Source organism: Magnolia sinica, chromosome 13, assembly GCF_029962835.1.
Source record: "Magnolia sinica isolate HGM2019 chromosome 13, MsV1, whole genome shotgun sequence".
Classification (NCBI taxonomy): domain Eukaryota; kingdom Viridiplantae; phylum Streptophyta; class Magnoliopsida; order Magnoliales; family Magnoliaceae; genus Magnolia; species Magnolia sinica.
This window is the reverse complement of record NC_080585.1, coordinates 800,691-815,923: the sequence shown is the minus strand read 5'-3', so window position 1 is coordinate 815,923 and position 15,233 is coordinate 800,691. Positions and strand designations below refer to the sequence as shown.

Below are 15,233 nucleotides of genomic sequence, written 5' to 3'. Positions count from 1 at the left end.
TGGGCTGATATTAACAATCAATGGTCCGATTGGGCTATATTGAAGATAAATTGTGTGATTTGATTCGAATTATATTGAAATTCGATGGTCTAATTAGTTCAAATTTGAAGATTAATGGTCGTATGGAATCGATATCAATGATAAACACTCTAATTGGCTCAATCATATTATTAACCTTTGATATCAACTTAATTATACTGTTGATCTTCAACGTTAGACAAATCAATTTTTATTTTATTTTATTTTAATCTCCATGCCGAGGCAACATGACCATTCACCTCCAACTTCAATTCAATCAAACTGTTCACATTTGATGTTGGTCCAATCAAATTATTGATTTTCAATCTTTTTCCAAATCAAATTGATGATGTTCAATATCAATTCAATTGAACCACTCCTTGGTCAAATTAGACCATTCATCTTTGACATTGTTCTAATAACATTGTTAGTATCACCTAATTGGATTATTAATTTTAATAGCTATACGATCAGACCATTCGTCTCCATTTCTATCCCATTCAAATCATCAGTCTTCAATATTGGTCTAATTGGATGGTCAATCATCAACATCTTTTAGATCCAACAAATAAATTTTTGATATCAATCCAATTAGACCGTCAATCTTCATTCTCAACCCAATTGGATCGTTGGTTATCAGTGTTGCCAATTAGACCATTTATCTCCAATTTTGTCTCAATCAAACTTTTCATCTTTGATATCAGTCAATTCTAACAATTGATCTTTGATATTGACTCAATAGGACTATTAATTTAAATAGTAGCCAAATTAGTCCATTCATATCCAATTTCAGCCCAATCAAACCGTTGATCATGAATATTGGTTCAATCCAATGATTGATCTTGAACTTTAGCTGATGTAGAGTGGGTCGCGGACAGTTTCATGGCCAAGATGGAACAGAAAAGGCCTGGTCGACGACAGAAGTGATCTGGACCGTCGGACTTTAGATCGGGCGTATCTTGCAATCTGGAATGAGTTACCCGACGTAAAATATATGATTTTGGGGTAGAACGAGCTACTTTAGCCGACCAACCCTGCTACGCCGGGTTATGCAGCCCGGAATTGTGAAAAATCCTTAAATCGACGGTCGCTTCCTTATTTTAATTTCATTTTTACTATAAATAGTAAGTTTTAGTTTGATTATAACTCTTCATCCATCGGGCTTTAGGAGTTGCGCCCAACGTGAAAAGAGCTTAGAATAATTAGGAGAATGGTTTGGTGAGGCCAAATAGGACACTTACTATTTTTGGCCGAAAAACTTGTGCACTAGTAGACATCACGACCATCTATAAATAGTAGGTTTACTATTTATAGTAAGTCGCGGATTCTAGGAGTTTTAGTTATAGTTTGATTCTGATTTCTTTCCCATTGCTTAGTACCCCTAGGTTGTGAACTCATTTTTATTCATCAATTAATCAATTTCGAATTTATTAGAATTTATTTCTATTTTCTACTTTCTTTCCTCGTGTATTCAAGAAGTCTCTGTGAGGAGTCCAGAGAAGCTCCGTGGATTCGGAGTAGTTATCTTCATCACGTTCATCCCTGCCTCATTAGCCCTATTAAACTTCTTTTTTTTTTAAAAAAAAAATTTCAATATCATCCAAATTAGTCCATTTAAGTTAGACATCAATCCAATTAAATAGTTGATCTTCATTATCTGCCAAATCCATCCGTTCATCTCTAATAGTGGCCCAATAGGTCCACTGATATGAATATCAGCCAAATTGGACCATTCATCTCCAATATTGGACCAATTAAACCTTTTACCTTTGATATTGGTCCACTCTACTCATTGATCTGTAGGTCACTGATCTGATGATCAAGATCGTTGCATCACTTACATTTCTGCTATGGCCAGATCATGGTAGAACTCACCCAATGAACGGGCCAGATCACACAGACTGTTGCAATTTTTTATATTTAAATGCAGCATACGAGGTGACTAAATCTGTGAGCGGGCTGGCATGGGCCCTGACCTTGTCCACCCCACCTTGGGCAAGATTTCCAATAGCCACGGGCTGGGCATGGGCACACGTTTTGAGGTCTAATAACTATTAATCTTCATTATCAGCTCAATACGCGCCCCCCTTCATCTTCAATAGTGGCCTAACCTGCCTGTTAAATTTGGACAATTTATCTCCAATTTTGGCACAATTACACTGTGCATCTTTTATATTGGTCCATTCTAGTCATTGATCTTCAACATTAACCCAATCAGACCGTTGATCTTGAATTTCAACTAAATAAGACTATTCATCTCTTATTTTGGTCCAATCAGACCATTGATCTTTAACATGGTCAATATGGACCATTTATCTTCAACTTTGGCCCAATTAAACCGTTGAACTTCAATATCATTCAAATTGTGCAATTGGACTTCAACATCAGTGGAATCAGACCATTCATGTTTCATGTTGGCATAAAAGTACCTTTGATCATCATTTTGTTTCATTTTTTTAATAGATTTTATTTTATTTTTTAATAAAACGAAAGGACAGAGAAACCGGAGGTGAGGAGACAAGGGTTTGCCTTTTAAGTTTTGCTCATCGCGAGAACAAGAGCTCAGGCTCAAACACACTGAATGAATGAGAGTCACTTGAAAGGGCTATTTGCCTTTGCACATTCAAGGTTTTATTAAAGGAATTCATATGGGAGCAATTCCAAATTCATCTTCAAATTACTCTCTAAACAAAACTGTGTTTTATATTACAAATCTAGATTTTCTTAGTACGGGCAAATTTGTTGATTGTCAGCGCTTGGTGTGTTTTTGCTTCAGTATGACAAGTTGAAGAAGTTTTATTATTATTATTATTATTATTATTAGAGAGAAAGACTCAAGTATATCAGGAACTGAATTTTCTGTCAGTTCTGTTGCAAACTGATTTCATATTCAGTAGAGGGTAAAATATTGCTATAAAAACAATGGTTGTGTAACATGCGTCAAGTCTTTATTTCTTCTTTCATCCAATTTTGGTATTTTTCAACTAACATTCAAGATCAATAACGAGTACAGATGACATTAGTCTTAGACTATTACCGTGGCATGTCTAACTCCAAGATTGCATAGCTCTTCAAACTATCATACCCCGTCGTATCACCAGCAGAATAATGTGACACTTCACCTAGCAAGCTCTCTCTCTCTTCTACATTCTGTTGAACCCACGGATGTTGCTCGAACCTTCTCAGTCCCTCCAGCTCTGATGCTATTTCCTTCATTTCAGGCCTTTCATCACCCTTCACTCTTAAACATCTCTTTGCTAGTTCTGCAACTGCTAAGAGCTGTTGTATGCCTCCCTCATCCACAACTCGAGCCTCTAGAATCTCGAAGAGACGTTTTTCCTTCATTGACGAAATGAAATACATTGTTAAGTTTCTCTCTTTTTCAGATCTATCGAATGAAAGGGGAGTCTTCCCAGTTAAGAGCTCCACAAGAACTACTCCGAAGCTATAAACATCACTTTTGTCTGTTAATTGACTTGTAAGCAGGTATTCTGGGTCCAGATATCCTAAGGTTCCTTGCACTAATGTAGTGAATTCAGCTTTATCCACAGGAACCAACCTCGATGCTCCAAAGTCAGACACTTTGGCAGTATAATTATCATCTAATAGTATGTTGGTAGACTTAACGTCTCTATGAAAGATGGGTATTGAAGCTGCAGAGTGCAAGTAGGCAAGTGCTCCTGCAGTTTCCGCAGCAATTCTTAAGCGGTTCTCCCAAGAGAGTGAGGAGACATGGCCCTGATCATGGATGTGGTGGAAGAGAGTCCCATTAGATATGTATTCATAAACCAACAGAGGAACTTCCGTCTCTAAACAACAGCCCAAGAGCTTCACCACGTTTCTATGGTTGATCTGGGAAAGAATGGCAACCTCATTAATGAACTGCCCGATTTGGCTTTCATCAACTATTTTGGACTTCTTGATCGCAACTACTCTGTTGTCTGATAAAATTCCTTTATAAACTGTGCCGTAGCCTCCCTTTCCGAGTATTCGACTCTCATGGTATTTGTTGGTTGCCTTTTCCAGCTCTTCTGCGGTGAATATCTTACTTGTCTCAGCAGAACCTTGGTGATGAGAGATTTGCTGTTGTAATAGCAAACCCCCATTTTGCCTGAAGAATTTCTCCTTGAGTTGCATGAGCTTTCTTTTCTTTAATCCCCAGTATAACCAAGAAATACCAATAAGTAGAAACAGGAGACCCAAACCAACACCTGCATCCGGGCAAACAGTTAAGTTCATGACTAACAAAGAGAAATGCAATCAACAAAGAGGCACCCGCAATCTGGTCTTTTGGTTGCAGTAAACCCTGGCAAATAAGGGTTTTTAAAAAATATATTTTTTTAAATTATTTTATAAAAGTCCGTGAAGAGCGCTAATCATAAAAGTACATATTGTTGGGGACACAGCAACCAACAGGTCGCGGCTTTGGTGGATCCCCAGATCCGCCGAGGTGGGTGGATCCCTTAAGTGTGGGGCCCACCGTGATGTATGTGCCTTATGTCCACCATGTCCATCCGTTTTGACAGCTCATTTTAGGGCATGATCCCAAAAATGAAATAAATCCAAATCTCAGGTGGACCATGCCTGCCACGGAAAACATGGTGATTGAAAAATTAAAAACTTCTTACGGGCCACAAAAGTTTTGGATCAAGCTGATATTTTTGTGGTCCCTTCATCCATGTCTTTGTGATCTTATCAACAGGTTGGATGGAAAATAAATATTTCGGTAGCGCTCAAGAAGTTTTTAATGGTGGGTATTCAATCATCAATGTTTCCTTTGGTGTGGTCCACCGAAGATTTGGATATGCTTCATTTTAGGATTATGCCCTAAAATGATTTATCAAAACGGATGGACGGTGTTAATGTAATTACATACATCACCGTTGGCCTCACACTCAAGGATCCACTGACCTCTGTTGATCAGGGGATCCATTGAAGCCGCACCCCATCCAACGCAGATGAAGTGACCCCAAAAAAAAGCTTATCAGCTTATTAGGTGGGCAATACATGTTGTAAATTGGGGATTGTTTGAAAAGCTTGCCAAAGGTCTATTGAAAGACAAGGGATTGGAAGCAGGGACTAATTCGTTCTCTAACCTAGCTTTATTTGTTAATTATTAATGATAGTCTTGAGGCTCACAGAAAATAGGACACATGCAATATATGCTCCAGTGACAAAGTCCAGGCCCAATGTGCACATCAGGCCCATGTGATAGAAATTGTATGTGTTACATATAAATAATTGAAATTAAACTTTTCAAATCATGGGTGCCAATTGAGACGCATCATGTACCAAAATTTATGCTTATTTGAACATTTAACCAAGGATTGGGGGATATTTATTGAACAGTGAAAACAAAAATCCAATGGTCCTATTTCAAGAAACAAGCTTCCATGAATCAGTGGCTAGAATTGCTCTATCAACCTTGATAAATTTAGAAATGTGACCTACAAATGGTGATTTCCATGAGTTTAGCCGTTCAATACGAATTAAAATATACCATGTGTACAACTTAGGATGAATTCGATCATTTCTCATATTTTAAAGATCTTGTCAAGACCACAAATTGTGTTAGTTTCAAATCAGAAGAAATTTCTTGGGGCTGTGACTGAGAGGAAACTGACCTAGAATGACCTTCATTACTGGAAAAGAATTTTCCTTTCTGATGCAACCTTGTCCGTCCTTCCTACCATCCCCATAGGTGCCGTCTGGGCAAGAACATTCATAACTTCCCTCTCTATTAATGCAATCATGTGTACAGTCACTGGCCTTCTCGCACTCGTTAATATCTGCAAGCACATGGAAACTCATTATCTGGAATGAACACAGTCGTGGATTGTAAACCTGAGAAATTTCCAATTTCTCAACTCATTTCATTGACCAACTACAACTGACGATTGACACTGTCCACGTTCTAGCGCTCTGCTATTCAACCCTGAAGAAAGTTGGGCTTGCTAAATGATTCAGGTCTTAGCAATGTGATGATTTAAAACACTGAGTATTTAAGTAGCTCATATGGACCCCCAAAATCAAGGATCAATATAATCACATAAATATGATTATTGGACCATAGCTTAGTTACACGACCACATAGATGCTCCCCATCATTAGTAGCAGCATTGGCAAAACACAAACTGTATCCTAATATGCTTATTTTGAACGGATAGTACGGTCATCTCACTAAGAAATTTGGACACCCTAAAAATCAGACCGATTCAACTACCATGTTGGCCATCATGTGAATTTAGAGGTTTTTGGCTAGGCCTAACTAATTTTGGGTCATCCCAACATCATCATCGGGCTCACTTAAATGCATGGATGCGATGAAATATACAATTCTGTGGACTGGACACGAGTAATGGTGTGCAATTAGGTGGATGAATAGGTGAATAGTCAGCTGAATAACTTGTAGATCAGAGGAACCGGCCTCGCCGATGGTTACCCATTCCACGAAAACATCGCCTCTGCCAGCGAAATATGATAATTCCAAAAACGCCTGGGCTAACCTGCTGAACTGGTAAAATAAAGTATAAAGATGAATGTTTGGGGGAGCAATCTCTCTTACCTTGGCATCCATTGGTGAGATACGGATTCCCTTCATACCCATCAAGACACTTGCAGCGGTATCCAGGACCGGTGGTTGAGTCAGAGCAGTTACTATTGTTACCACATGCATAACTCGTCAAATTTCTAGCTTCTTCGCAAGATTCCTTCCCCACCCGCCAGTCAAGTGCTACTGAAATAAGATCTCTGGTCCTATTGACGAAATCCGGGTCAGTGAGATCCGTCACAGAGAACGGGAAATGGTCCTGCTCAGCCAGGAAAGCGAAGCGGCAATGTTTGAAAGCCCAAGTATGAGGGGGGTTGTTTGGTCCCTTGCGCAATAGCTGGAACCTCTTGACACCTTTTGGAATGGCGGTCTGGCAACAACCGATGCCGGCGCAAGACCCATCGATCATGCTCCCTTGGCTAGCACAGCTCGGTTTGCAACCGCTCGTGAAATTCAAGTTCAGGTCCTCGGACCCTCCAATCAATGCGAATTTGTCACATCCAACGACCGTGAATTTGTTTTTAGTGTCGGAGAACGTGTACACGGACTTACGCAGATCGGTCCAGATATTATAATTAGAAGAGACTCGCCCGCCTGACTCATTGTAGCAGCTGTAAATTATACCGGTCTTTACGCGCACTACCTCTAGCGATGCTTCGATGACTTCAACATTACCGGATCCTATGAAAAGTTTGGGAGGTGAGAAAGATTCATTACAGTTGAACTGAAACCCATTCCCTTTTCTGTAACAACCATCGCGGATGCCGAATGGATAGGAAATGCTGATGTCCCCACATTTTTCTTGGCAGTCGAGCAGCGCTTGTGATGCTGCTGAATCTTCTGCTGCTGCTGCTAGCCATATCAGAAGAAGCAACAGATACAACGCCATATCTCCTTTCTTTCTTTCTTTCTTTCTTTCTTCTGCCTTTTGTTTTGAATCCCAAATCAAACGCCCTTTTCTTTAAATACTCCCCCATCGCTGACGCGTTCTTCGCATCAACCGCGTTTTACACTGTTCGATCCGTTCGTTGACTGCTTTGACAAATTGAAGATGTATTGTTACACGACACGCGGGGACCATAGCCGTGGCTGTCTTCAAAAATCAAAGCCATTGATCTGACCTTACAAAAAGATCATAACGATTGATGCCTCAAGGAATTGGACAATCCATTTTTGTCCCACAAAATAACGGTTTAGACTTGTTTATATTAGAAGGAAAACAGATGAATGATCCAAAGGTAGATATATTCCAATGGGAGATTTTATTTTAATTTATCCATCTTCTTAAGCATGTATTTACATGCCAACAATTTGAGCATGGTTGGTGATGGGGGACATCGTACTGATGCTATGGCCCAGCCCATGCATGTACGGTTCGCTATCTATATAAGGAATTTTCCCTTCGTCACAACCAGGGAACTCTGCTTTAATGGTACTTTTCAACCAGACTGATGGAACATCGTCATGTTGGTGAGATTGACTTGGCCTTATTAGCTCATTTCAGCGTCCCACGTCTGTTTTGGGATGACGCCTTTTGTGCTATAGTATTTCTTATTAATAGGTTTTCCACCCACATTTTTGCTAACACATATCCTTATAAGAAACTATTTCAGGTGGTGCCCAACTATAATTAGCTCTGGGTGCACATGTTTCCATATCTTCATCCTTACCAGCACACAAAGCTTGCATTTCGCACTGTACCTAGTGTGTTTCATCTTTCTAATTTTGTTGTTGGTTCATCTTTCTAATTTTGATGTTTCCATTGATTATAGTCATACGGATCATACGTTGGAGAATTTGATGGTTGGTAATACATATTATCACCCATGATATAATCACGCATTGTTTTCTTTTTATCTGATGGGTGATAACAATCTTCACTCACATAATTATGATAACCCCAACACTCACGTACTGTTTTATTAATTTGTTGGGTGTAATTGTTCTCCTACATATGACTCCATAAGGAATTCTTAACCGGTGGAGCATCATATTCTGGTCGGTTCTCGATGATGGTTTTAGAAAAGTTTTGAGATATAAGTTGATTCTATCATAATCATCATCCCAATATATCTTGTTCTTCTCAATATATTGACGTTCTTACTCTTGCATATACATGGTGAAACCCTAAGTCTGAATTTAATCTTAAAGGAAAAATCCTACAGTAATATAAAAAGTAAGTAGATGAGAATTGTTAGAAAGAAGTTATTGGATTGGAGAGTTCTATGTTAGGATCCTACAAAAATAGAAAATAATGTTAATTTATAAAAATAAATAATAATAATAATAATAATAATAATAATAAAATACAGAAAAAATCCTAAAAACAAAAATAGAAAGCTGAGTTAGTTTCTGAAAAAGAAATATAACTTAGTTTCTAAAAATGAAAAAGGAAAGTTTCTATACCTAGAAATATAAAGTAAGTTTCTAAAAACAAAAGAAAACCTAAAATTAGAAAATTTTTAAAAATAGAAAACTTAAACCTAAAGTTAGAAAATTCTAATCTTAAACTAATTCTAAAACTAGTCAATTTTAGAAAAACGTAACCGTCAGTCCCCGGCAACGGCGCCAAAAACTTGTTCACACCACAAGTATAGGGTTGTGATGTAGTAATAATCTCGGTAAGATTGAGGTCGAATCCACAGATACTGAACCTTATACATAATCTGAAAGTAACTTGAACTAGAACTAGGCAAAGATGTAATCTAAATTAGAAAAATTTAAGGGAATAATGGTGAATTATTAAACTAAAACTTATAAAATTCAAAGATGGGAAACTAGGGTGCCAAGGATCCACTTGTAAAGATCAGGGAGATCTACGCTTGATTCATGAACTTAACTGGACTTAGAGTCCCATCTTTATCCAGCTGGAAGATATTTTATTAAAAACCAATTTGAACATCCTTTGATTCAGTTCTCAAAAGATGAGAGGTATGAGAATTAGGATTGATTCCATCACAAAACCATGCCCATGAGACAAAGCAAACAACAGAACGGTCAGCATAACGCTGACCAATTTCAGTGATTGCAGCGCACGGCCGGTGCACTTGTGCACCGTGCATGCACGTCCCACATGGGATCCATCGTGATGTTTACGTGAAATCTATTCTGTCCATCCATTCTGTCACCCTATTTAGGGGGTTAAGACTAAATTTGAAGTATATCCAGATATCAGGTGGGCCCCAGATTGATGATTTATGGGCTGATCTATCCGTTGGGCTACTTCCAAAAAGATCCAATGGCTAAAATTTGACGTGTTCGGTTAATTTATGGTCTTTAGGCCAGATATAAAGTTTCGAGCCGAACAGATGGTAGAAACCTTATGATCTTACATTCTGGATGATTTTCAAGCCTCTTTAACGTGAATTGCTTGATTTTCTCGGATCTCTGACTTATAAATTCTTCGATCTCAGTCCCCTGGGGGCTATCCCTTGCCTTGGTGATTTATGAGCATTACATCTATACTTCTAATACCTTTTTCAGTCCAAGCTCTTTGAATTCACCTTGCAACAAAAACGCGATTAAAATAGGACGTTTAAGCATTATGATGTTCGTAAAATCAGGTAATAACTGGGGTCTAATATGTAATATTTAACCCTCAACAGATATTCGTAGAGACAGGAAGAGTAGTAGGCTTTGGTTATCACAGGCAAAATACTTTAAAAGATGTTGATAAAGTATGGGATAGACCAAGTAAAGTCGATGAACGTTCCCCACACAGCTCACTTCAAGCTTTCCTCAGAACAATGTTCTAAATCAAATGAGGAAAAACAAGTTATGTCTCATGTGCCTTATTCAAATGCGGTTGGCAGTTTAATATATGTCATGGTCTGTACGAGACCAGATATTTCACAAGAAGTCGGTGTTGTGAGCAGATACATGTCAAACCCAGACAAGCAACATTGGGAAGCTGTGAAATGACTACTTCGATACATTCGAGGTACAAAAGACTCGCGTTAACTTTTGAGAAGACAGGAACAAAATTGGTAGGGTATATGGATTCGGACTACGCAGGCAGTGTAGATTTCAGAAAGTCTACTTCAAGATTCTCTTTTGTACTAGTAAGTGGAGCAATCAGTTGGATATTAAAACTTTAGTCTATGGTGGCTCTTTCCACAACCGAAGCAGAATATATGGCACTGACGGAAGCGTTTAAAGAAAGTGTTTAGATCAGAGGTATGATAAATCAGTTGAAACTTTAGCAGGAGGCCGTGCCAGTTAAATATGATAGCGAGAGCGCCATCAATTTAGCTAAAAATTCTGTTTATCACTCACATATTAGACACATGATGTTCGTCACCACTTTATCCGATAGGTACTTGAGGAATGAGGCGTAACACTGGAGACGATTCACACCAGCGTGAATCCGGCAGACATGCTCACCATGGTCATTCTTACAGAGAAGTTCAAGTTCTGTGCAACTTCTCTAGGCTTGACAATGACGTAAAAGGAAGACGGAGTGTACACGAGAAGCATTGACGAAACTATGATGCAAGGCAGAGATAAGAGATAGGTCAAGAAGCTACATGGTTAAATATTGAAGACATAGTGAAGATTGTTGATAAAATAGATGTCTTAAATCTGTCTGGTCTAAGGTGTTCGACCAGTCGAGGGACTGGCTCGACTAGTCGAAGGTCCATTTGACTGGTCCAAGCCTGTTTGACTCGAAGTCCAACAACAATGTATTTGGGATTTCCAGGACGCTCGACCAGTCGAAGATCTAGCTCGACTAGTCAAAGGTTACGCAGACTGTGCGCGGACTACGTAAATTTAAGGCAGTTTCCAGGTTATTCCAAGTCAGTGCAAAACGAGTGTTTCCTAATTATAAATAGGAGTCCCTAGGCCTTTCTAAATGAATGCTAAGCCTTTTTAAAGGCATTCCAAGAGTTTCTAAAAGGGTTTTAGGGTTTACAAAGGGTGTAACAATGGTGAAATTCGAGGTTGTTCAAATCGGGTAAGTCATCTCTCTTTGTAATCTGTGCTTTTATAGTAAATTTTTGTCGCTTTGTGCCGTGGCTTTTTCTCGCAAAGGTTTTTCATGTAAAATCGTTGTGTTCTCTTGTGTTTGCTTGGTGCTCTTGAATTGTCATCCTAGATCTATATCTATGTGATTCCGCAGCATAAATCCCAACGGCTCGGACCTTCTCGATCCCTCTACCTCTGAGGCTACTTCCTTCATTGTAGGCCTTTCATCCCCATTCACTCTTAAACATCTCTCCGCAAGTTTCACTCCTGCTAAGAGATCTTGTATGCCCCCCTCATCCACAACTCGAACCTCTAAAATCTCAAAGAGACTATTCTCTTTCATTTACGAAATGAAATACATTGATAAGTTTCTCTCTTCTTCAGATCTCTTGAATGAAAGAAGCATCTTCCCAGTTAAGAGTTCCATATGAACTACTCCAAAGCTATAAACATCGCTTTTATCTGTTAATCTTATAAGCAGGTATTCTGGATCTAGATATCCTAAGGTTCCTTGCACTAACGTTGTCAACTCAGCTTTATCAACCTTGACACTCCAAAGTCAGACACTTCAGCAATATAATTATCATCCAATAGGATGTTAGTAGATTTAACATCTCTATGAAAGATGGGTATTGAAGCTGCAGAGTGCAAGTATGCAAGTGCTCCTGCAGTTTCTGCAGCAATCCTTGAGCGGTTTTCCCAGGAGAGCGAGGTGACATGGCCCTCATCATGGATGTGGTGGAAGAGTCCCATTAGATATGTATTCATAAACCAACAGATGAATTTCCGTCTCTAAACAACAACCCAAGAGCTTCACCACGTTTCTATGGTTGATCTGAGAAATAATGGCAACCTCATTAATGAATTGCCCGATTTGGCTTTCATCCACTATTTTGGAGTTCTTGATCACGACTACTCTGTTATTTGATAAAATTCCTTTATAAACTGTACCGTAGCCTCCCTTGCCAAGAATTTGACTATCGTGGTATTTGTTGGTGGCCATTTTGAGCTCTTCTGCGGTGAATATCTAACTTGTCTCAGCAGAACCTTGGTGATGAGAGATTTGCTGTTGTAATAGCAAACCACCATTTTGCTTGAAGAATTTCTCCTTGAGTTGCATCAGCTTTGTTTTCTTAATCCCCACTATAAACAAGAGCTACCAACAAGTAGAAACAAGAGACCCAAACCGACACCTGCATCCACTCAAACAGTAACCTCATGAGTTTCGTTATATGTTCTAATCAGGAAAGAGCCACCAGCAATCGGGTCTTTTGGCTGCAGTAAACGCTGGCAAATAAGGTTTTATTCTTCTTTCATGGCATGAACATAAGGATGGGTTAGATCTAAAGTTCAAGTGGACCCCACCATTTAAAAGTGGACCGTGACATCCATTGTTCAAACTTCTGAGGGCCATGGTAGTTCCAATTAGGCTGAGATTGTTTTCACTTCATTTATCTCTATGTTAACTTATGAATAGGTCGGATCTCAAATGTACATAAGGGTGGGCCGATTTGATATATATGAGCTCATCGGTGCGGCCTATTCGATGTACATGAATCCCGTTGGTGCAGCCCATGTGATGTGGCCTGCTTGACATAAGAGGCCCATTGAGATGTATTCGAGGCCCTGGTGCGAGGCCCACCTGTTGTGTATTCGAGGCTCGATGAGATGTATGTTGGCCCATATGACGAGGCCTATGTGATGTAAATGAGGCCCATCATGATTATACGTAAGGCCATGAGCCCACTATATGTTTCGCCCTATGTGGGCCACTCCTTGGGAGCAATGTTGGTTAAATGGCCACATTGATGGGCAATGATGGTTTAATGTCACGTCGTGACCTTCCCTTAGGCTTTGTTTGGCCCATTCTCATCGAGGGCGATTATCGATTCCGATTCCGATTATCGATCGAGGTTGATTGCCGATTCTAATTGTTATAGCCGATTGACCGATTATCGATCGAGGCCGATTGTCGTGACCGATTTGCCAACTCTGATTATCAATTAATCCCGATTGTCGTGACCCATTTGCTGATTCTGATTATACGTAAGGCCATACTTATCCGAAAGGTCTTGGGGTCCAGAGGCTACCCATTTAGCGATGAGTTGTGGGATTTAAGTCCCACGTAGTAAGGTCTTATGATTTTTGCTTGTGTGTCATTCATAGCTTGGTTTTGAAGTTAATAGACAATGTATTTGGTGATTCAAACCCTACAAATGATGCTTATCTTAGGCCCACGTGGTCCAGGATGTTCTGTGGGTTCAAATGGAAGATTTGGCCAAAGATGAGGTGGGCCCAATGCTCAGGTGGGCCATGCTTCCTAAACATGTGGTTGTCTTACGATCTATGAAGTTCTACTGGTTAGATCGATTCTAAACCTGGTCATTGGTGATCTATAGGGTTCTGACGCAGGGATGAACGTGATGAGGATAACTACTCCGAATCCACGGAGCTTCTCTGGACTCCTCACAGAGACTTCTCGAATCCACGAGGAAAGAACGTAGAAAATAGAAATAAATTCTAAGAAATTCGAAATTGATTAATTGATGAATAAAAATGAGTTCACAACCCTTTAAATAGGGGTACCAAGCAATGGGAAAGAAATTAGAATCAAACTACAACTCAAACTCCTAGAATCCGCAACTTACTATAAATAGTAAACTTATTATTTATAGACGGTCGTGATGTCTACTAGTGCACAAGGTTTTTGGCCAAAAATAGTAAGTGTCCTATTTGGCTTTACCAAACCGTTCTCCTAATTATTCTAAGCTCTTTTCACGTTGGGCGCAACTCCTAAAACCCGACGGATGAAGATTTATAATCAAATTAAAACTTACTATTTATAGTAAAAACGAAATTAAAACAGGGAAACAACCGTTGATCCAAGGGCTTTTCGCAATTCCGGGCTGCACAACCTGCATAGCTGGGTTGGTTGGCTTCAGTAGCTCGTTCTACCCCAAAATCATATATTTTATGTCAGATAACTCATTTCGGATTGCAAGATACGCCTGATTTAAGGTTCGATGGTCTGGATCACTTCTGTCGTCGACCGGGCCTTTTCTGATTCATCTTGGCCATGTAACTGTCTGCGACCCGCGCTACATCAGGTTCCTAGCCCTATTTAGGTGAGAAACATCAATAAATGTAGTGATCAATGACACAATTGTAGTGGTTAAGTCTTGTATTGTCTGATGGAGTTTCGAGATCCAAATGAGCGATGCATTTGTTGATCCAGGTCTCTAGATTGGACATCCAGGTTTCACATGGATTTCTTGTTAGTTTTAATGACGGTGTAAGTGTTGATTAGCCAGCTCGTATGTTTTAGGCGTGGTTTGATCGTCGGGTCATTAAAAATACGATGAACGGTGGATCTTATGATCCAGAGTTTAATGTTGATAATGGATGTCTTGGTCTGCTTATTAAAGATGTTATAACTCTAAAAATAAATCTGTCTTGTGGTGTGATGGTCCATTTGGAAGGATGATGGATGAATGGCTTAATCTATGGGTGCAGGTTAACCCTGACAGTTGAGTTTAGGTAACAGTCTGTGAATGTTCACTTAAATTAGGCTTGCGTTTATATTGAAATCATGTTCTTATGGTAACACCCGAGTATTAAAAAGTACGGGGTGTTACAAATAAAGACCTTGAATTCACAAATTGAGTTCTTGACGTCACAAAAAGTAAGAAAGATAAATTCA

The 15,233-nt window shown here is 39.3% G+C and overlaps 1 pseudogene; it reads right to left on the bottom strand.

The window, feature by feature from the left end:
* Nucleotides 1-3,051: 3,051 nt before the first annotated feature.
* LOC131223945 (wall-associated receptor kinase 5-like) lies at nucleotides 3,052-12,947 on the bottom strand (annotated as a pseudogene).
* Between the last annotated feature and the right edge of the window lie 2,286 nt (nucleotides 12,948-15,233).